Here is a 10,143-nt window from a genome sequence, read left to right as displayed (position 1 = left end):
ACTACCCTTCGTGGACTTTAGATCTAGCCGGAAGGCCACTTAAAATATGTAATAGTATAAAGAGGCCAAAAGCTGTCACGGGAATCGCAGGCCGGCCACCGGCGCACCGGGGCGGGACGGGATGGGAGGGGTCCCGCCAATGGCAGCTGGGCCGAGCGCCCCGGTGACGCCCCCACGTGCGGGAAGGGCGCCCCCGGCTTGGCGCTGCGGGGACGCGGGCTCCGGGCCGCACTCTCCTGGCGGCCTCCGTGCACTGCGGGCGCCGGCAGACCGCTCTCGCTGCTCGGTCCGCGCCCCGCGCCCCGGATCCGGCGCCGCCATGGACGGGGCGGCCGAGCTGGTCTTCTGCGTGAACGGCCGCAAGGTGAGCGCCCTGGGCTTCTGCTGGGGGGGCTTGCCTGTGCGCCCCTCTCCACCCGGGCGGGGAAAGGATGCCTTTGCAGGGACTGCCCTGGATCTCCGGGTCTCCCCTTTCTGATGCTCCTTTCCCCTCGCGGTCCCAGACGCCCGGCTCATTACCAACCACCTCCATCCCAGAAATGAAAGCAAAACAAGAGAAATGGCCATTCTTGCTCGTCCAGGTCCCCGCTCCCCGATCTCCCTCCCTCAAACCCCACGGATAACGGCAAGTGCCTCAGCAGACTGAGAGCCATCCCGAGGTGGCTCAGCCTCAGCGCTCGGTCGTATGTGGATGTGCAGAGGGCAATTTAGAGTCGGTTCGGGACCACAGAGATGAACCAATCCAGACCAGTCGCCTCGTTTCTCAGAGGACGAAATGATGACTTTCCAAAGTCACAGCGAGTTCCTAGCAAAGCGGAACCAGTGCCAGGCTCTGGGGACTTAGAGGTCCTCACTGGGTCCACTGTCCTCTCAGAAGCCCGGCTAGCTCTGCAGAACCTCTGGGACCGTTCCAGGCAGTGTCCCGTGTGGGGACAGCAAAGCCCCGGGTGTCCTGTAACCTCCTCCTCCCTCCCAACATGGCCATAGACACTGCTAACTTTTAATGTTGTCGCAGCGTATGGCACCACTTTGCAAGGGGGAAGCGAGGCACGAAGGTTAAAGGGCTTGCCTAAGAGCTGACAGCCGTGCAAGGGTCGTGACATCTACCTTTCCACGGCACCAGCTGGGTCAGAGCCACCTGCGATCCCTGCTCCTGGGTCAGGGATGGCCACAGTGTTCCCCCGACTGGCACGTGGCATCACCAGGAAGCCAATGAGGGCCGAGTGCCAGGGCCTCTCATCGGCAGGCCCCTTCTAAGGCCCTGAGCCTAATTTCCCATTTGTCGTTTTGTATTATTTTTACTTAAAAAGATGCCCCCCCAACTGTGCAGGTTCTAGGCCCCATACCACCTTCCTCTGCCCTGCCACCTGGGTCCCACACCGGATAAGATGAGCTTGTTTGTCCTGCCCTGTGCGGGGGCTGTTAGGCTGCCCTCGCAGGACTGCTGGGAGAGAGAAATGAGGCAGTGGGGTCAAGTGGTAACAGTATGTCACTTTTTCTTCCTTTGCAAAACTGAATGGCATCCCAACACGACTCTGGCCTTCTTGTTTAGACAAGCATGGATTGGGTCCGCTCTCACTCTCACTGGGACAAGCTAACCTCTCAGTGCTCGGCTCCTCTGTCAGAAGGGGCCATGCGCTTACTGCACTACGAGGATGATGGGAATTTAACTGGTTATTTGTTAAAGGCCTGCTGTGGGCCAGGGGGTGTTCCAGGGCTCCCAGGGGACACGGCAGAACACAGAGGGACCGAGTCCCTGTTGATGGAGTTTACACTGTGTGGGGACAGACAGGCAGGCAGCGTCTAAGTGCGTGGAAAGGTTTAATGCGGGGCAGTGAGAAGGGCTAGGACGAAAACTGGAGCAGAGCGGGAAGCAGGGTGGGCAGGAGCCGATTCTCCAGATGGGAGGGATGTTTAGCCCTCCCAGAGGTGCCATCTGAGTGGGACAGGTAGGGGGTGCGGAGCGGATGTCTAGGGGAGGAGCACTGCAGAGCGAGGGGACAGGGGCAGAGGCCCTCAGGCGCAGGGTCCTGGTGCTGCGGGACAGCAAGGCTGGGGCGGCGGCAGGGGCCAGCGCCGGGTTATTCAGGCTTTGTGGCCACGGTGAGGGCTTTGGTTAAAGGGGAGAACAGGTGTTTGAGTCTGCCTTCTCCCCTGCCTCCGGCCCCTGCTCCCGAACAAACGGGAGCGAGATTTCTAGCAGAGCCCCTGACAGTACTTTGTGCTCTATTGATTTTTAAAAATAGATAAGCAGGTTCTTATCTAAGGGCCAAATGCCCTTTGGTCGTTTGGCAAGTACACTCTAGAGATGTTGATTCCAATTTCGCAATTACCCTGTTAAGAGAAATGACGTCTCCCTATCCCTTTCCTCACTCCCTTCCAAATTCTGTTAGGCTGAGCTTCAATGCTGGCGAGCAAGCCTGCTTGCCCCTTGGACAGAAATCAGAGGGGAGGGGCTGTTGAGAAGAGAGAGAGAGAGAGAGAGAGAACATGCACACCAGGGAAGAGGGCTCAGTCAAACAAGCCCTCCGGGATTAAAACTTGCCTTTGAAAAGGAAGCTCAGGAGCCAGTTAGGAGACTCCAGGTGATGCGACTGGCCTCCAGGCTGTGCTGTTTGCAAAATGCCCCCAGGTCTCCAAAAGGTGTCACTGGGCAGGGGCTGAGGCCCTTGGGAGAAATTTCTGAGATCTTACTTGTTCCACCAGGGGCCCCCAGAGGAACAGGTGACCCAGTTAACATGGATTTGAGGGAGGAAGAGCCCAGGAGTGACTTATCCCCTAGACGCCACTCTCGAACACAGTCAGGAGCTGAAGTGTGTCCTTCCACAAGCAGCGATGCATAGAGATCACAGGTGTGGGCTTTGGAACTAGTTAGGCGTGGGTTTGCATCCCGTGCTATCTGCTCTGCCCCTCAGCAGCCCTGAGCCTTGGGTGAGTTGCTTAATATCTCTGAGCCTCAGTTTCCCCCCTACAGAATGGGGCTGGCAACAGTACCTTCTCCCGTGGGATTGGGAAGAGGACTAAATTCCCTGGAGAGTGGTCAGCAAGGTGCTCGGCACACAATCAGCACCCAATATGTGGAAATGATTGTTAATATCTGGACTGAAAAACAGTCTGCTTCATGCGTAGAGCCGGGACATGCCACAAGTGTCACGGGGGCCAAAAGGAGTCACTGAGCATTCTTTGCCCAACAAAACGTAGGGTCTTTATATCAGTATAGGCACCCGAAGGGCTGTCCATTGCCTGGTGTTTCCCAGGGTTTTGGTTTACAGAACTGAGAGGAAATTTCTGGGCTGCTGCGATGACTATCACGATTCAGAGAAAGGTGGAGGGGGTGGGGTGACTTAGGGGGAACAACCAACAATTAAAATGAATTTTACAGCAACCCCGAGCTCAGCAGAAGCGTCCTCGCTGACGCCCGCTCCGGCCTCCTTCTCTGCTCTGAGGCTGCTGTGGGTGGGGGTCTGCTCCTGACCGGGTCCCACAGTTCACGCCTCCTTCTTCCCTCCTCTACCCCCATCCTGGTCCTTTCACACATACCCGTCTCCCTTCCTTTCCTTCTTTCTCCTCTTAATGTCCTTTCTCTTTCTTCTTTCTGCCTCCGCCTTGGATCTGGCGGGGCCCCCTGAGGCGTCAGTCACCAGCCCTGCACAGAGGAAAGTGATTTCTCAACCTTGTGGAATATGAACTTGAAATCTCCCGAAGGGCTGGTGGAGATGCAGAGGGACAGATTCTCCCCCTGCAACACGCACGGCCGTACAGAGACGGGAACATGTGATGCTCCCGACCGGAGAACTTGCATCCTCTCTCCAAACCCCAGTCAGTGAGAATAACTCTGTTCCTCCTTCCTTCCCCGCCCCCCAGCCCCCGTGTTGGTCCTGACCTCCCTATTTCACTCCAAGACCTGCCAGGACAGGGTGCGTGCTAGACCCCATCTCCCACTTCCCTTGGCCAAATATGCCATGGACCAAATCAAGAAAAACAAACACGGTTCAAGCCAGTGGCGCTTTGAGCCAGACTCCAGTCTCTTGAGACATCTCCTGGAACAAATACCCAAACAAGCAAGGCCTGCTTCTTCCGTTAATTCTTTCCCAAAAGATACAAATCTCTCTCAAGCCTAAAATGCTATTCTTTACTATCCAGGCTACCCAGATCCTGTTTCTCCATTAAAATTGGGCTTCTGTGGATTCACCATCATATGTATTAATTATGATTAGTTTCAGCTGCAGATGGCACAGACTCAAAACTAGCAGTGGTTCAAAGAAGATACAAATCATTTCTACTTTTACATAAAGGATATCTGGAGATAGACATTGTGGGGCTGGTCCAGAAGCTTCATGGTGTCATCTAGGATCCAGGTTTCTTCTCTGTTCCTGTTCTAAGTGGGATGGCTTTCAGTTTTTCCTCACTGAGTGTGATGTTGGTAGTGGGTTTGTCATATATGGCCTTTATTATTTGAGGGACTTTCCTTCTATCCCCATTTTATTGAGAGTTTTTATTATGAACGGATGTCGGATCTTGTCAAATGCTTTGTATGCATCTATGGAGACGACCATGTGGTTTTTGTTTCTCATTTTGTTAATGTGGTGTATCACATTGATTGATCTGTGGATGTTGACCGTCCCTGGCCCTGGTATGAATCCCACTTGATCGTGGTGTATGATCTTTTCAATGAATTGCTGTATTTGGTTTACCAATATTTTGTTGAGGATTTTTGCATCTATGTTTATCAGCGATATTGGCCTGTAATTTTCCTTCTTTGTATTGTCCTTATCTGATTTTTGGATCGGGGTGATGCTGGCCTCATAGAATGTGTTAGGAATATTTCTGTCTTCCTCAATTTTTGGAATAGTTTGAGAAGAACAGGTAATACATTGTCTTTGAATGTTTGGTAGAATTCTCTTGAGAAGCCATCTGGTCCTGGACTTTTATTTTTGGGGAGGTTTTGGTTAGTGTTTCAATGTCTTTACTTGTGATTGGTCTATTCAGATTCTCTGTTTCTTCTTGATTCAGTTTTGTGAGGTTGTAAGAGTCTAAGAATTTATCTATTTCTTCTAGATTCTCCAGTTTGTTGGCATATAGTTTTTCGTAACATTCTCTTATAATCTTTTGTATTTCTGTGATGTCTGTTGTAATTTCCCCTCTTTCATTCCTGATTTTATTTATTTGAGCCTTCTCTCTTTTTCTTAGTGAGTCTAGCTGAGGGTTTCTCAATTTTGTTTATCCTATGAAGAACCATCTCCTTGTTTCATTGATCCTTTTTACAGTCTTTTTTGTTTCAATTTCATTTATTTCTGCTCTAATTTTTATTATTTCCCTCCTTTTGCTGACTTTGGGCTTTGTTCTTCTTTTTCAAATTCTGTTAGGTATAGTTTAAGAGTGTTTATCTGAGCTTTTCTTGTTTGTTAACGTGGGCCTGTATTGCTAGAAATTTCCCTCGTAGGGCCGCTTTTGCTGCATCCCATAATAGTTTGTGTGGTGTGTTTTCATTCTTGTTTGTCTCCAGATATTTTCTGATTTCTCCATTTATTTATTTGATGACCCATTGGTTGTTCAGTAGCATTTGTTTAGTCTCCACATATTTGTTCCTTTTCCAGCTTTTTTCTTGTAGTTGATTTCTAGTTTCATGGCATTATGGTCAGAAAAGATAGTAGATATGATTTCAATCTTCTTAAATTTATTGAGATTTGCCTTGTTTCCCAATACATTGTCTGTCCTTGAGAATGTTCCATGTGCACTTGAGAAGAATGTATATTCTGCTGTTTGGGGTGGAGTGTTCTGTATATATCTAGTAAGTCCATCTGGTCTAGTTTTTCATTTAAGCCCACTATCTCCTTGTTGACTTTTTGTCTGGATGATCTATCTATTGATGTAAGTGGGGTGTGCAGGTCCGCTACTATTACTGTGTTGTTGTTGATATCTCCTTTTAGGTTTGTTAATAGTTGCTTTATGTACTTTGGTGCTCCTGTGTTGGGTGCATACTTGTTTATAAGTGTTATGTCTTCTTGGTGGAGAGTCCCTTTTATCATTACATCCTGCCCCTCTATGTCTCTCTTTACCAGTTTTATCTTGAAGTCCACTTAGTCTGATATAAGTATGGCAACAGTTGCTTTCTTTCGTTTGCCATTAGGTTGGAGTATTGTCTTCCATCCCTTCACTCTGAGCCTATGTTTATCTCTAGATTTGAGATGCTGCCTGGAGGCAGCGTATTGTTGGGTCTTGTTCTTTAATCCATCCTGCCACTATGTGTCTTTTGATTGGAGAATTCAATCCATTTATATTTAGAGTGATTATTGATATATGAGGGCTTAATACTGCCATCTGATTGCAGGTTTCCAGGTTCTTCTGCATATCCTTGGTTTCTTGTCCCGTGTATTTTGGATTACCAATTTGATTAGGTAGTGTTCTTTGTTGGTTTTCTTCATCTCCTTGTTTATCATAAATGTCTCTGTTCTAATTATTTGTTTAGTGGTTACCCTTAGGTTCATATGAAAAATCTCGTAGTTGAGATAGTCCATTTTGTGATAGCATTTTATTTCCTTAGACTATACTGATTCCATGTCTTTCCTCTTCGCCTTCTATTTTTGTCATATCGTTTTCCAGCTTGTGTTGTGAGTTTGTGGTTAAAATGATGGTATCATTTTTGTTTTGGTGTTTTCCTTTTCCTTATCCTTGATGTTAAAGTTAAGTGGTTTATAACCTGATCTGATAGAGAGCTGCCGTTTTCTGATTCTTGCCTACCTATTCATCTCCTTGCTCAGGGCTTTGTAGCCCCTTTCCTATTTTTTTAAAGATATGAGGGCCTTCTTGAGGATTTCTTGTAGGGGGAGTATTGTGGCAATGAACTTCCTTAGCTTCTGTTTATCTGGGAAAGTTTTTATTTCTCCATCATATCTGAAAGAGATTTTTGCTGGATAGAGTATTCTTGGCTGAAAGTTTTTGTGTTTCAGGATTTTGAATATATCATTCCACTCTCTCTTAGCCTGGAAGGTTTCTGCTGAGAAATCTACTGGAAGCCCGATAGGGGTTCCTTTGTGAGTTATTTTCTTCTACCTTCTGCCTTTAGTATATTGTCTTTGTCCTTGACATTTACCAGCTTCACTACTATATGCCTTGTTGTCAGTCTTTTTACATTGACAAAGATAGGAACTCTGGAGGTCTTTTTCACATGGATTTCCAGCTCCCTTCCCCAGTTTGGGAAGATCTCAAGTATTATTTCTTTGAACAAGGCTTCTGCTCCATTCTCCTTCTCTTCCCCCTCTTGAATACCTACAATCCTTATGTTGCATTTTCCTGACTGAGTCAGATGTTTCTCTGAGAGCTTCTTCATTTCCTTTCAGTCTTAGTTCTCTCTTCTCCCTCTGAAGCATTTCTCTAGTACTATCCTCTAACTGGCTGATTCTGTCCTCCATATTGTCAGCTCTGTTGTTTAGAGAATTCAGATTTTTCTTTATTTCATCCATTGTGGTTTTCATCTCCAACAGTTCTGATTGGTTCTTCCTTATGATTTCAATCTCCTTTGTGAAGAAGCTCCTGAATTCATGAATTTGTCTTTCTGTATTTTCTTGTAACTTGTTGAGTTTTTTTTGTGATAGCTCTTTTGAATTCTTTGTCATTTAGGTTATGGATTTCTTTGCCTTCAGGGTTGGTTTCTGCATACTTGTCACTTTCCTTCTGGTCTGGAGATTTAATATACCTACTCATACTGCTTGATGGGGTAGATTTTTGCTTACTCAAGGTGTTCTTATCAGGTTGCAGCTGTCACGTACCACCACTGGGTGGGGATAAGGCACTGTGTATTCTGGGCCTGGCACAAGCAGGGGCTCACCAGCTCTAGCCACTGGCTGCTTTTCTCTCTGAGTGACTTATCAGTGGCAGATCTGGACCACTGGGCAGAGGGAGTGGCACTTTCTTTACCCAGTGCTTCCCGCAACCCCTGCTTGTCTCTCTCTATGGAGTTCTGGGTGATTTCAGCACTGTGCACTTTCCCTTTCCCCTCCATGGCTGCCACACTCTCTGCACCATGCTCCAGACAATTCTGGGGCAGGAGTACCAGGCAGGGGTGGGGCAACTCTCTCACCTACACACTTTCCCATCTGCAGCTGCCACACTCTCCACACCATGCTCTGGACAATTCTGGGACTGGGATGCCAAGTGGGGACAGGGGACCTCTCTTCACCCACGCCCTTTCCCCACCACTACCACCATGCTCTCTGCACCGTGCTCCAAACAATTCTGGGACTGGAGCACCAGGCGGGAACAGGGCCCCCTTTTCACCTGCACAGTTCCTGCCACCACAGCCCATCTCTGTCCATGGAGCTCCTGCAGATCAGCTTCCACTTTCTCCAGAGGATCCAACCCCATCACCACCTTGAGGCATATGGCTGTGTGTGTCTCCCATACAACTTTTGTGATGTGTGTACCTTTGTTGCTGTATGAATGTCCTTTTGGTCGTTTCTTAGAGGGGAAAGTCCAAGTGAAGAGCCCACTCCACCGTGATGCTGACGTCACTCAAGAAATCCAAATTTTTAATCAAAAAAGAGGAAACGTGGTCACTTTGGAAAACATAACCCATCATGACATTTCAATATGCCATCCCCTGGATGCTGCCGTTCTGTTGCTGCGCTGCCAGGCTGCCCACACAGACTTGCTTCAGAAGTGTGCCCTTGCTTGCACATCTTTGTGTCCTTGGCATACACATTTTTGTCTTCCCCTTTGTTTCTTTGGTTGGGGGGCTATGGTTGGGTGTGATCTCTTTCTGAAAACTGCAACTCTTTGAACATGATAAGCAAATAAGTCTTTTTTACAAAAACTAAAGCAGTTTCTCGGAGGCCATTCTGTTCCAGCAGCCGCCCCCCACCTCTTTCTCCTCTAGTCTGCTCTGCGAGTATCTTTTCCCTCACCTGCTTCAGACTTTCTAAGAGAAACTGGGCAGACATCACTGGTGTTCCTGTTAGTAGAAACACCCACAGCCTTAGAGAACAGTGATGATGCAGGACCAAGGACAGCGGCAAAGCGGTTGTGGGGCTCCAGATTTAGACTTTATGCTTAAGAGAGGTGATTTGTATATCCCAGGTGTTCTCTAGACATTAAATCAATTTGAAAATATGAGTAGAAGAGTTAATGTATATTTCCATCAAATTATGATAAGCCTGCCAATGTGAGCATTATAGTAGCTCTCTCAACTTATCTGCATAACTCTTATTTTGTTTCTTGTACAGGTGATAGAAAAAAATGTTGATCCTGAAACAATGCTGTTACCATACCTGAGGAAGAAGCGTATCCTTTTCTTTGCTTTGAGTGTGTGCGTTGTGTGTGTGTGCAGCTCTGATATCCTCATCAGGTGATGTTTCACATATCCTTTTAGAGCCACACTGAATCTTATTCCTACAATTTTGGTTTTATGTTCTCCTTTAAGAAAGTCCTACATGTTAGTTTTGTAGGCAGAGCACAATTGTGGCTGTCAGAAGAAACACATTCTTTCTAATCTCTGTTTTGGCACTAAATATGTTGTACAAAAAGAAGAATCTAGCAATGGGAATTAAAGCAAATGTTAAAAAGGCTTAATTAACCATCTTTATGATTAAGAGTCACAATATTGACAATCCTTCTTCAAGGACTAATTATCATGCCTGTTAGAGAAAGAGAGCACAGAAATCTCCCAAAATGAAAGTAAAAGAACAATGGAGAAAGTAAACCTGAAAATGTTACCTTAGAAAACCTTTCTAAATAAAAGTCGGCTAAGGAATGGATTCTTAGCCTGCTATGCATGAATTCCAGTGGGCTTCCAGAGGCCTGTAGACCCCACTAGATTATATGCAAAATTATGTGACAATGGGAGTTTGTACATTTTTTTCCCCTGGAGAGAGTGAAATTTCCAAAAAACTACACAACTCAAAAAGCATCAATAACTATGTTCTGAAAGTAATTCAAGACCTTTGGACATAGAAACAATGAACACTGATTTCCTGGTTATTCATGGTGCAAATGTGTAATATTTCAGATTTGGTTCACTCATGAGTGACAGAAAATCCCAAATAGCAGTAAACAGGATAGAAGATAGAAGTTAATTTCTTTCTCATTGTGTTAGTTCAGGTTCTCTGGGAAGCAAACATCAAAAAATGGGATTAAGTGTACAGGGGT

General features: G+C 46.8%; 1 long non-coding RNA gene across 1 annotated transcript; it reads left to right on the top strand.

Annotated features, from left to right (window-relative positions):
• The first annotated feature begins 371 nt into the window (after window positions 1-371).
• LOC124232310 (uncharacterized) lies at window positions 372-2,935 on the top strand. Its single transcript, XR_006886816.1, has 2 exons — window positions 372-2,585; window positions 2,707-2,935. It is a non-coding gene; the product is annotated as an uncharacterized LOC124232310 (long non-coding RNA).
• Window positions 2,936-10,143: the final 7,208 nt, after the last annotated feature.

The sequence above is a fragment of the Equus quagga genome, unplaced genomic scaffold (assembly GCF_021613505.1).
Source record: "Equus quagga isolate Etosha38 unplaced genomic scaffold, UCLA_HA_Equagga_1.0 HiC_scaffold_447_RagTag, whole genome shotgun sequence".
Taxonomy (NCBI): domain Eukaryota; kingdom Metazoa; phylum Chordata; class Mammalia; order Perissodactyla; family Equidae; genus Equus; species Equus quagga.
The sequence above is the reverse complement of the archived record's forward strand: the minus strand, read 5'-3'. Positions and strand labels throughout refer to the sequence as shown.